At 44.9% G+C, this 12134-nt stretch overlaps 5 non-coding genes across 5 annotated transcripts; all 5 read left to right on the forward strand.

Annotated features, from left to right (window-relative positions):
- The first annotated feature begins 781 nt into the window (after positions 1–781).
- Positions 782–972, forward strand: LOC146012206 (U2 spliceosomal RNA). Its single transcript, XR_014445378.1, has one exon. It is a non-coding gene; the product is annotated as a U2 spliceosomal RNA (small nuclear RNA).
- Positions 973–2359: 1387 nt separating this feature from the next.
- On the forward strand, positions 2360–2550 carry LOC146012207 (U2 spliceosomal RNA). The gene has a single exon (XR_014445379.1). It is a non-coding gene; the product is annotated as a U2 spliceosomal RNA (small nuclear RNA).
- A 1387-nt stretch (positions 2551–3937) lies between these two features.
- On the forward strand, positions 3938–4128 carry LOC146012208 (U2 spliceosomal RNA). The gene has a single exon (XR_014445380.1). It is a non-coding gene; the product is annotated as a U2 spliceosomal RNA (small nuclear RNA).
- Positions 4129–5515: 1387 nt separating this feature from the next.
- LOC146012209 (U2 spliceosomal RNA) lies at positions 5516–5706 on the forward strand. The gene has a single exon (XR_014445381.1). It is a non-coding gene; the product is annotated as a U2 spliceosomal RNA (small nuclear RNA).
- Positions 5707–7094: 1388 nt separating this feature from the next.
- LOC146012210 (U2 spliceosomal RNA) lies at positions 7095–7285 on the forward strand. The gene has a single exon (XR_014445382.1). It is a non-coding gene; the product is annotated as a U2 spliceosomal RNA (small nuclear RNA).
- Positions 7286–12134: the final 4849 nt, after the last annotated feature.

The following is a 12134-nucleotide window of genomic DNA, read 5'->3' on the forward strand; positions in this document are numbered from 1 at the left end:
ACAATTGATGATCATTGAGAGGGGGATTTAGAAAAAGTATCACTTACCTTCTTCGGACCATCATTTGGGTGGTAACTGCCAATAAAAGAAAACATTGGCCCACCCAGCTCACCTACACATGACTGTCCTGTCTGCCTGTCTGTTCCAAGTGACTGTCTGGCTGTCAGGTTCCGCCGGATTCCGAGTGAGCAGCTTGTGATGTCATAGAGGGCAGATTGTGATGTCACACAAAGGGTCCTGCCTCATGAATGCCTGTCCATCTGACTGTCTACTACTGCTGCTGAATGGGCTCAAAACAGGAAAGCCGTCATTGCAACTGATGTTGCAAGATTCCTCCTTCTCCTCTGCAGCAGCTAGCTGATTGATTTAGTCAGCAGCAGTTCGTCAGGGACACAGGCATGCAGCAGCAAAGAGCGAGGAGACAGCTGGCTGCTGCTGCTTGCCTGTTGGTCGTCTGCCTAGTGGGTGTGTGTCTGTAGTTGACGCGACGTCAACAGACGGGGCGGAGCACATGCAAGTTCGGCCTCCTACCCAGCTGAGGCTCCCTGCCCGCCCGCCGACGACCTAATCACAAAATCAGTTGGATGGCTACTCGTCCTCCGGTCCCTGTCCAGCACTTCAAGTCCTATTCACACCTGCCGTACAGCCAGGTATCTTTCAGACTGCAACGACAAAGAAGTGATGTGTGTGTGTTAGATGTGTCCGTGGTGCTGATCTCTTCTCCACCAGTGTTGGTGGCCGAATTCCGGTTCGCGCGCTTTGCTGGGACCCCATTCGGGTTATCGCTTCTCGGCCTTTTGGCTAAGATCAAGTGTAGTATCTGTTCTTATCAGTTTAATATCTGATACGCCCCCTATCTGGGGGCCATATATTAAATGGATTTTTAGAACAGGGAGATGGAAGAAGAGCTTGCTCTGTCCACTCCACGCATTGACCTGGTATTGCAGTACTTCCAGGACCGGTGCACCTTCCTAATCTGTTATCCAAAAATAGACTATTTCCATTCCTGGCACTTGATTTGGAGTATCAATTGTTTGTGCACCTTTGTACTAACTTTGTATTTAGAAATGCATGCATTTGCTGCTTCAAGGTTTAACCCTTGTGCATAAATACTTTGAAATCCTGCCTCCAGTGTATCATTTTGTGACTATTTCTTGACTCCTTGAATTGTACTTTCTGGAATCGAGGCAGTTAAATATTTTTACGTGACACTACACTTGATATCAGCATATGCGGCCTAGCCAAAAGACCGGAAGCCTGCCTAAATTAAAGGACTTATCAATCGCTGCGACCTCCCAATAAATATGCAAAGACTATGTGACTTACCTACGATCTTACCACGGAAACATCAACTGGATCACAGCAATGGCATTTTTGGACCCCCCCTCCCTCTCCATTTGAAATGGCTTGTTTTTTGTTTGTTTGTTTTTTTCCTTTTTTTTTTCTTGATCTCTTATATTTTTTTTCTTTTCTTTTTGCGCTCTCTTTTCTCTCTCTTTTGTTTTGGGATTTTTTTTTCCTCTTTTCTCTCTTTTGTTTTGGGAATTTTTTTTCCTCTTCCATTTTTTTCCGAGCCCAACAATTGATGATCATTGAGAGGGGGATTTAGAAAAAGTATCACTTACCTTCTTCGGACCATCATTTGGGTGGTAACTGCCAATAAAAGAAAACATTGGCCCACCCAGCTCACCTACACATGACTGTCCTGTCTGCCTGTCTGTTCCAAGTGACTGTCTGGCTGTCAGGTTCCGCCGGATTCCGAGTGAGCAGCTTGTGATGTCATAGAGGGCAGATTGTGATGTCACACAAAGGGTCCTGCCTCATGAATGCCTGTCCATCTGACTGTCTACTACTGCTGCTGAATGGGCTCAAAACAGGAAAGCCGTCATTGCAACTGATGTTGCAAGATTCCTCCTTCTCCTCTGCAGCAGCTAGCTGATTGATTTAGTCAGCAGCAGTTCGTCAGGGACACAGGCATGCAGCAGCAAAGAGCGAGGAGACAGCTGGCTGCTGCTGCTTGCCTGTTGGTCGTCTGCCTAGTGGGTGTGTGTCTGTAGTTGACGCGACGTCAACAGACGGGGCGGAGCACATGCAAGTTCGGCCTCCTACCCAGCTGAGGCTCCCTGCCCGCCCGCCGACGACCTAATCACAAAATCAGTTGGATGGCTACTCGTCCTCCGGTCCCTGTCCAGCACTTCAAGTCCTATTCACACCTGCCGTACAGCCAGGTATCTTTCAGACTGCAACGACAAAGAAGTGATGTGTGTGTGTTAGATGTGTCCGTGGTGCTGATCTCTTCTCCACCAGTGTTGGTGGCCGAATTCCGGTTCGCGCGCTTTGCTGGGACCCCATTCGGGTTATCGCTTCTCGGCCTTTTGGCTAAGATCAAGTGTAGTATCTGTTCTTATCAGTTTAATATCTGATACGCCCCCTATCTGGGGGCCATATATTAAATGGATTTTTAGAACAGGGAGATGGAAGAAGAGCTTGCTCTGTCCACTCCACGCATTGACCTGGTATTGCAGTACTTCCAGGACCGGTGCACCTTCCTAATCTGTTATCCAAAAATAGACTATTTCCATTCCTGGCACTTGATTTGGAGTATCAATTGTTTGTGCACCTTTGTACTAACTTTGTATTTAGAAATGCATGCATTTGCTGCTTCAAGGTTTAACCCTTGTGCATAAATACTTTGAAATCCTGCCTCCAGTGTATCATTTTGTGACTATTTCTTGACTCCTTGAATTGTACTTTCTGGAATCGAGGCAGTTAAATATTTTTACGTGACACTACACTTGATATCAGCATATGCGGCCTAGCCAAAAGACCGGAAGCCTGCCTAAATTAAAGGACTTATCAATCGCTGCGACCTCCCAATAAATATGCAAAGACTATGTGACTTACCTACGATCTTACCACGGAAACATCAACTGGATCACAGCAATGGCATTTTTGGACCCCCCCTCCCTCTCCATTTGAAATGGCTTGTTTTTTGTTTGGTTGTTTTTTTCCTTTTTTTTTTCTTGATCTCTTATATTTTTTTTCTTTTCTTTTTGCGCTCTCTTTTCTCTCTCTTTTGTTTTGGGATTTTTTTTTCCTCTTTTCTCTCTTTTGTTTTGGGAATTTTTTTTCCTCTTCCATTTTTTTCCGAGCCCAACAATTGATGATCATTGAGAGGGGGATTTAGAAAAAGTATCACTTACCTTCTTCGGACCATCATTTGGGTGGTAACTGCCAATAAAAGAAAACATTGGCCCACCCAGCTCACCTACACATGACTGTCCTGTCTGCCTGTCTGTTCCAAGTGACTGTCTGGCTGTCAGGTTCCGCCGGATTCCGAGTGAGCAGCTTGTGATGTCATAGAGGGCAGATTGTGATGTCACACAAAGGGTCCTGCCTCATGAATGCCTGTCCATCTGACTGTCTACTACTGCTGCTGAATGGGCTCAAAACAGGAAAGCCGTCATTGCAACTGATGTTGCAAGATTCCTCCTTCTCCTCTGCAGCAGCTAGCTGATTGATTTAGTCAGCAGCAGTTCGTCAGGGACACAGGCATGCAGCAGCAAAGAGCGAGGAGACAGCTGGCTGCTGCTGCTTGCCTGTTGGTCGTCTGCCTAGTGGGTGTGTGTCTGTAGTTGACGCGACGTCAACAGACGGGGCGGAGCACATGCAAGTTCGGCCTCCTACCCAGCTGAGGCTCCCTGCCCGCCCGCCGACGACCTAATCACAAAATCAGTTGGATGGCTACTCGTCCTCCGGTCCCTGTCCAGCACTTCAAGTCCTATTCACACCTGCCGTACAGCCAGGTATCTTTCAGACTGCAACGACAAAGAAGTGATGTGTGTGTGTTAGATGTGTCCGTGGTGCTGATCTCTTCTCCACCAGTGTTGGTGGCCGAATTCCGGTTCGCGCGCTTTGCTGGGACCCCATTCGGGTTATCGCTTCTCGGCCTTTTGGCTAAGATCAAGTGTAGTATCTGTTCTTATCAGTTTAATATCTGATACGCCCCCTATCTGGGGGCCATATATTAAATGGATTTTTAGAACAGGGAGATGGAAGAAGAGCTTGCTCTGTCCACTCCACGCATTGACCTGGTATTGCAGTACTTCCAGGACCGGTGCACCTTCCTAATCTGTTATCCAAAAATAGACTATTTCCATTCCTGGCACTTGATTTGGAGTATCAATTGTTTGTGCACCTTTGTACTAACTTTGTATTTAGAAATGCATGCATTTGCTGCTGCAAGGTTTAACCCTTGTGCATAAATACTTTGAAATCCTGCCTCCAGTGTATCATTTTGTGACTATTTCTTGACTCCTTGAATTGTACTTTCTGGAATCGAGGCAGTTAAATATTTTTACGTGACACTACACTTGATATCAGCATATGCGGCCTAGCCAAAAGACCGGAAGCCTGCCTAAATTAAAGGACTTATCAATCGCTGCGACCTCCCAATAAATATGCAAAGACTATGTGACTTACCTACGATCTTACCACGGAAACATCAACTGGATCACAGCAATGGCATTTTTGGACCCCCCCTCCCTCTCCATTTGAAATGGCTTGTTTTTTGTTTGTTTGTTTTTTTCCTTTTTTTTTTCTTGATCTCTTATATTTTTTTTCTTTTCTTTTTGCGCTCTCTTTTCTCTCTCTTTTGTTTTGGGATTTTTTTTTCCTCTTTTCTTTCTTTTGTTTTGGGAATTTTTTTTCCTCTTCCATTTTTTTCCGAGCCCAACAATTGATGATCATTGAGAGGGGGATTTAGAAAAAGTATCACTTACCTTCTTCGGACCATCATTTGGGTGGTAACTGCCAATAAAAGAAATCATTGGCCCACCCAGCTCACCTACACATGACTGTCCTGTCTGCCTGTCTGTTCCAAGTGACTGTCTGGCTGTCAGGTTCCGCCGGATTCCGAGTGAGCAGCTTGTGATGTCATAGAGGGCAGATTGTGATGTCACACAAAGGGTCCTGCCTCATGAATGCCTGTCCATCTGACTGTCTACTACTGCTGCTGAATGGGCTCAAAACAGGAAAGCCGTCATTGCAACTGATGTTGCAAGATTCCTCCTTCTCCTCTGCAGCAGCTAGCTGATTGATTTAGTCAGCAGCAGTTCGTCAGGGACACAGGCATGCAGCAGCAAAGAGCGAGGAGACAGCTGGCTGCTGCTGCTTGCCTGTTGGTCGTCTGCCTAGTGGGTGTGTGTCTGTAGTTGACGCGACGTCAACAGACGGGGCGGAGCACATGCAAGTTCGGCCTCCTACCCAGCTGAGGCTCCCTGCCCGCCCGCCGACGACCTAATCACAAAATCAGTTGGATGGCTACTCGTCCTCCGGTCCCTGTCCAGCACTTCAAGTCCTATTCACACCTGCCGTACAGCCAGGTATCTTTCAGACTGCAACGACAAAGAAGTGATGTGTGTGTGTTAGATGTGTCCGTGGTGCTGATCTCTTCTCCACCAGTGTTGGTGGCCGAATTCCGGTTCGCGCGCTTTGCTGGGACCCCATTCGGGTTATCGCTTCTCGGCCTTTTGGCTAAGATCAAGTGTAGTATCTGTTCTTATCAGTTTAATATCTGATACGCCCCCTATCTGGGGGCCATATATTAAATGGATTTTTAGAACAGGGAGATGGAAGAAGAGCTTGCTCTGTCCACTCCACGCATTGACCTGGTATTGCAGTACTTCCAGGACCGGTGCACCTTCCTAATCTGTTATCCAAAAATAGACTATTTCCATTCCTGGCACTTGATTTGGAGTATCAATTGTTTGTGCACCTTTGTACTAACTTTGTATTTAGAAATGCATGCATTTGCTGCTGCAAGGTTTAACCCTTGTGCATAAATACTTTGAAATCCTGCCTCCAGTGTATCATTTTGTGACTATTTCTTGACTCCTTGAATTGTACTTTCTGGAATCGAGGCAGTTAAATATTTTTACGTGACACAACACTTGATATCAGCATATGCGGCCTAGCCAAAAGACCGGAAGCCTGCCTAAATTAAAGGACTTATCAATCGCTGCGACCTCCCAATAAATATGCAAAGACTATGTGACTTACCTACGATCTTACCACGGAAACATCAACTGGATCACAGCAATGGCATTTTTGGACCCCCCCTCCCTCTACATTTGAAATGGCTTGTTTTTTGTTTGTTTGTTTTTTTCCTTTTTTTTTTCTTGATCTCTTATATTTTTTTTCTTTTCTTTTTGCGCTCTCTTTTCTCTCTCTTTTGTTTTGGGATTTTTTTTTTCCTCTTTTCTCTCTTTTGTTTTGGGAATTTTTTTTCCTCTTCCATTTTTTTCCGAGCCCAGCAATTGATGATCATTGAGAGGGGGATTTAGAAAAAGTATCACTTACCTTCTTCGGACCATCATTTGGGTGGTAACTGCCAATAAAAGAAAACATTGGCCCACCCAGCTCACTTACACATTACTGTCCTGTCTGCCTGTCTGTTCCAAGTGACTGTCTGGCTGTCAGGTTCCGCCGGATTCCGAGTGAGCAGCTTGTGATGTCATAGAGGGCAGATTGTGATGTCACACAAAGGGTCCTGCCTCATGAATGCCTGTCCATCTGACTGTCTACTACTGCTGCTGAATGGGCTCAAAACAGGAAAGCCGTCATTGCAACTGATGTTGCAAGATTCCTCCTTCTCCTCTGCAGCAGCTAGCTGATTGATTTAGTCAGCAGCAGTTCGTCAGGGACACAGGCATGCAGCAGCAAAGAGCGAGGAGACAGCTGGCTGCTGCTGCTTGCCTGTTGGTCGTCTGCCTAGTGGGTGTGTGTCTGTAGTTGACGCGACGTCAACAGACGGGGCGGAGCACATGCAAGTTCGGCCTCCTACCCAGCTGAGGCTCCCTGCCCGCCCGCCGACGACCTAATCACAAAATCAGTTGGATGGCTACTCGTCCTCCGGTCCCTGTCCAGCACTTCAAGTCCTATTCACACCTGCCGTACAGCCAGGTATCTTTCAGACTGCAACGACAAAGAAGTGATGTGTGTGTGTTAGATGTGTCCGTGGTGCTGATCTCTTCTCCACCAGTGTTGGTGGCCGAATTCCGGTTCGCGCGCTTTGCTGGGACCCCATTCGGGTTATCGCTTCTCGGCCTTTTGGCTAAGATCAAGTGTAGTATCTGTTCTTATCAGTTTAATATCTGATACGCCCCCTATCTGGGGGCCATATATTAAATGGATTTTTAGAACAGGGAGATGGAAGAAGAGCTTGCTCTGTCCACTCCACGCATTGACCTGGTATTGCAGTACTTCCAGGACCGGTGCACCTTCCTAATCTGTTATCCAAAAATAGACTATTTCCATTCCTGGCACTTGATTTGGAGTATCAATTGTTTGTGCACCTTTGTACTAACTTTGTATTTAGAAATGCATGCATTTGCTGCTGCAAGGTTTAACCCTTGTGCATAAATACTTTGAAATCCTGCCTCCAGTGTATCATTTTGTGACTATTTCTTGACTCCTTGAATTGTACTTTCTGGAATCGAGGCAGTTAAATATTTTTACGTGACACTACACTTGATATCAGCATATGCGGCCTAGCCAAAAGACCGGAAGCCTGCCTAAATTAAAGGACTTATCAATCGCTGCGACCTCCCAATAAATATGCAAAGACTATGTGACTTACCTACGATCTTACCACGGAAACATCAACTGGATCACAGCAATGGCATTTTTGGACCCCCCCTCCCTCTCCATTTGAAATGGCTTGTTTTTTGTTTGTTTGTTTTTTTTCCTTTTTTTTTTCTTGATCTCTTATATTTTTTTTCTTTTCTTTTTGCGCTCTCTTTTCTCTCTCTTTTGTTTTGGGATTTTTTTTTCCTCTTTTCTCTCTTTTGTTTTGGGAATTTTTTTTCCTCTTCCATTTTTTTCCGAGCCCAACAATTGATGATCATTGAGAGGGGGATTTAGAAAAAGTATCACTTACCTTCTTCGGACCATCATTTGGGTGGTAACTGCCAATAAAAGAAAACATTGGCCCACCCAGCTCACCTACACATGACTGTCCTGTCTGCCTGTCTGTTCCAAGTGACTGTCTGGCTGTCAGGTTCCGCCGGATTCCGAGTGAGCAGCTTGTGATGTCATAGAGGGCAGATTGTGATGTCACACAAAGGGTCCTGCCTCATGAATGCCTGTCCATCTGACTGTCTACTACTGCTGCTGAATGGGCTCAAAACAGGAAAGCCGTCATTGCAACTGATGTTGCAAGATTCCTCCTTCTCCTCTGCAGCAGCTAGCTGATTGATTTAGTCAGCAGCAGTTCGTCAGGGACACAGGCATGCAGCAGCAAAGAGCGAGGAGACAGCTGGCTGCTGCTGCTTGCCTGTTGGTCGTCTGCCTAGTGGGTGTGTGTCTGTAGTTGACGCGACGTCAACAGACGGGGCGGAGCACATGCAAGTTCGGCCTCCTACCCAGCTGAGGCTCCCTGCCCGCCCGCCGACGACCTAATCACAAAATCAGTTGGATGGCTACTCGTCCTCCGGTCCCTGTCCAGCACTTCAAGTCCTATTCACACCTGCCGTACAGCCAGGTATCTTTCAGACTGCAACGACAAAGAAGTGATGTGTGTGTGTTAGATGTGTCCGTGGTGCTGATCTCTTCTCCACCAGTGTTGGTGGCCGAATTCCGGTTCGCGCGCTTTGCTGGGACCCCATTCGGGTTATCGCTTCTCGGCCTTTTGGCTGCGATCGTGGTTCGTGGCGAGAGGCTCCCAGGCCCCCTGAGGGGGGTTTGTGGTTTTTGATCAAGAGGCGATTGCACCCGTGGGTGCACAGGTTGGAGAGTTACTTTCTACAGCAACATGGCTGGTATCAAGAACAGCATTCGTTTCGTGCTGGGTGAAGGTGGGAGAATTGGCCGTAATGTGGTTTGGCTTGTCCGTGAAATCCTGGAGAAATTCGCTGGAGTAACAGTAAGTGACATCTTTTGCATCCAGGACTTTCCCAAACAGGGGATTTTTGATGTTACTTTTCATAACTTTGGATACTGTTTGAACGTTTATGAGACCCTTAAAGGGAAAGGAGAAGAACCAGAGATGAGAGAGTTTAAAATGGTACCACTGTTCAGTATGCAAGAGATTCCATTAACCCTACATTTGTACAACCCATATGCGGACATGTCCATAATTAAAGCTTTTTTGAGGAATTACTGTGACAAAGTCAGTGAAGGGGTTCAACAAAAAAATGTGCTTGGAATCTTCAATGGGAAATGGAGGTTCTGGGTCAGGCTGAAACCAGACCCTGGACAGGCGGGGGGAAGCAAGCACCCTCCAGCCAATTTCACAGTGGCGGGTTTTAGAGGCTTTCTCTTCTACCCTGGACAGCCAAACTTTTGTAGACAATGCTTTCAGTATGGCCATGTAAAGGAGGAGTGTAAAGCGGGGAAAACCTGCAGAAACTGTAAAAGAGGAGGGCATGAGGCCGCAGACTGTGATGAGCCTAGAGCATGTGATATTTGTGGAGAGCACGGGCATGGTGCCAAAAAATGCCCCACAAATACTGCGGTGGCACGGAGGAGAGCCGCCATTGAGCAATATGAGGCAGAGAAGCAGAGTACAAGGGCGCCTTCTAGAAACCCTGTTGAACGAAAGGAGGATATGGAGGGGTTAACTTCCCTCCTTGCTGAAAGTCCAGACTTACACAGGAATGATGCAGGGGTGGTGATGGAGGAGGAGGAGGAGGAGGAGGAGTCTCATGCAATAGAACTGCAGTCATCAGAGGAGGAAGAAAGTGAGAAGGAGATGGCCTGTGAGAATACAGGGGAATTCCTGGCAATAAATAGGAGGAAAAGCAAGAAGCAGCAGAGACCGACAGAAAAGAAAATGAGGTTGGATGAAGGGGTGGCAGTTTCCCCAAACCCTTTCTCTCTTTTAAGTGACTTGGACTGTAGTCCCTGTGGGGAAATGGATTATAATTTGTCGCATATAGAGTCTCCAACTTCTTTTTTAGAAGGAGAAGGACTGCTGCTGGGGGGAGGGGGAGAAGCCCCTTGCCCTGGCAAACGCCCAGACGGCAGCTGAAAGCAATTAAGAGTCTGGGAATTGACCTAAAATTCAAATTCAGGCAGTGGGTGCCGAATTTGCATAAAATGAGATTTGACGCTTCAGCTGGTATCCCTGTGAGATTTGACTTTTGTGTTTGAATATGCATCCTTTTTTTCGTTTTTCTTTGGGTAATGATGTTCCATGTAACGCAATATGGAAGTTTTTTTTCCTTTCTATATGAAATATGGTTTTGAAGTTTTGTTCTCTTAATGTCAGAACATTCGGGGCTAGAGGCAGGAGAGCTGCTATTCTAGAGTACTTAGCTGGATTGAAGCAGGATGTCATATGTCTACAAGAGTGTGGACTAAATGAAACTCCAAAAAAAGATGAGTGGAGAGGGGAGGTAATTTGGTCATTTACCGAGACAAATAAAAATGATGGGATAGGGGTTCTATTTGGAAATAAAAATATAAAGGTAGAGAAATATTATGTGGTTGATCCAGGGAGGTGTGTTGTAGTTTATTGTAAATTTCAGGATGTTTACTTTAGAGTTTGTGATGTTTATGCATATGCAGATAGAAATATGCGTAAAGAATTGTTTGAGAAAATGAAATTTTTTTTGTTTGGTAAAATGCCTATGGTAGTAATGGGGGATTTAAATTGTGTAATAGAGGAGGGAGGTAGGGTGGGGGGAGGGGGGAGGCAGTTAGATGCAACTAGTAGGTTATGGGTACAAAATATGGAAGATTTGTGTTTAAAAGATGTGGTAAGGATTTGTAAGTTAAAGCCCGCACCTTTTACTTTTTTTTCTGATAAAGGAACAGTAAAATCCAGACTGGATTATATTTTTGTGAGCAAGGATATGGGGGTGGAAAATTATGCACAAAAGGAGGTTCCCTTCTCAGATCATATGTTAATTTTGTGTGAGGTGCAGTTGAATGGGGATATAGTGGGAGGGAGGGGTTTGTGGAAAATGAATATTAGTCTTTTGGAAGATGAGATGGTCAGGTCGCGTTTTATAAAGGCATATAATAATTGGAGTGTGCGGAAGAAGGATTTTGAGAATATTATGACATGGTGGGAATGGGTTAAGAGAGAGATAAAGTTCTTTTTTGGGAAGCAGGGCAAGATATGTGCTGAGTTAAAAAGGAGAAAATATGAGGATTTACTTAAGAGGCTGGTCTTTTTGAATAAATTAAGGGAGGGAGGGATGGATGTGGAAGAGGAAGTTAAGAGGACTAGGAGGGAAAGTAGCAAATTATTAGAGGCCAGGGGGGAAGAAATAATTTTTCAGGCAAAGGTTGATGTGATGGAGAAAGGGGAAAAATGCACACGGTTTTTTTTCAAAAAGGCAGTGGCAGGTGATAGGAGTATAAACAGGATAATGAATAAGGATGGGATAGAATTTAAAGGACAAGGAGTGAGTAAGGTGATTTATGATTTCTACCAGGATCTGTATGAAGATAAATGGAGGGATGTAAATTTAGAAGGAGAGGTGTTGAAAAGTATAGAAAAACAGGTGAGAGAGGAAGATAGAGAGGATTTAGTTAAGAGGTTTGATCTAGAGGAATTGAGGATTGCAGTATTTAGTGGTGCAAAAAATAAAACTCCTGGCAGTGATGGGATTCCAATAGAGTTTTATTGTGTTTTTTGGGATGTTTTGGGGGAGGACCTTTTGAAGGTCTGTAATTATATGAAGGAGAGTGGTAATATTGTGGAATCAATGAAGGAAGGGATTGTGGTTTTGGTGTTTAAAGGGGGGGAGAAAAAAGAAATTAAAAATTGGAGGCCCATTACGCTTTTAAATTGCGATTATAAAAGTTTTGCAAAAATTATGACAAATAGATTTAAGTTTGTGATAAACCAAGTAATAGCGGAGGAACAAGTATGTGGGGTACCGGGGAGAAAGATTAGTGATAATTTAATTTTATTAAGGGATTGTATAGAATATGTTAAAGGGAGGAATCAATCGTTAGTGCTTTTGTCAATAGATTTTGAAAAGGCTTTTGATAGGTTGTCTCATGTTTTTTTATTTAAAGTATTGGTAGTGATGGGGTTTCCGTTACATTTTGTTGGGGTCCTAAAAAGTCTATATAGGGAAGCATATAGTAGAGTTTTGATTAATGGGAATATTACAGGA

This window comes from Crinia signifera, chromosome 6, assembly GCF_055691185.1.
Source record: "Crinia signifera chromosome 6, ASM5569118v1, whole genome shotgun sequence".
Lineage (NCBI taxonomy): Eukaryota > Metazoa > Chordata > Amphibia > Anura > Myobatrachidae > Crinia > Crinia signifera.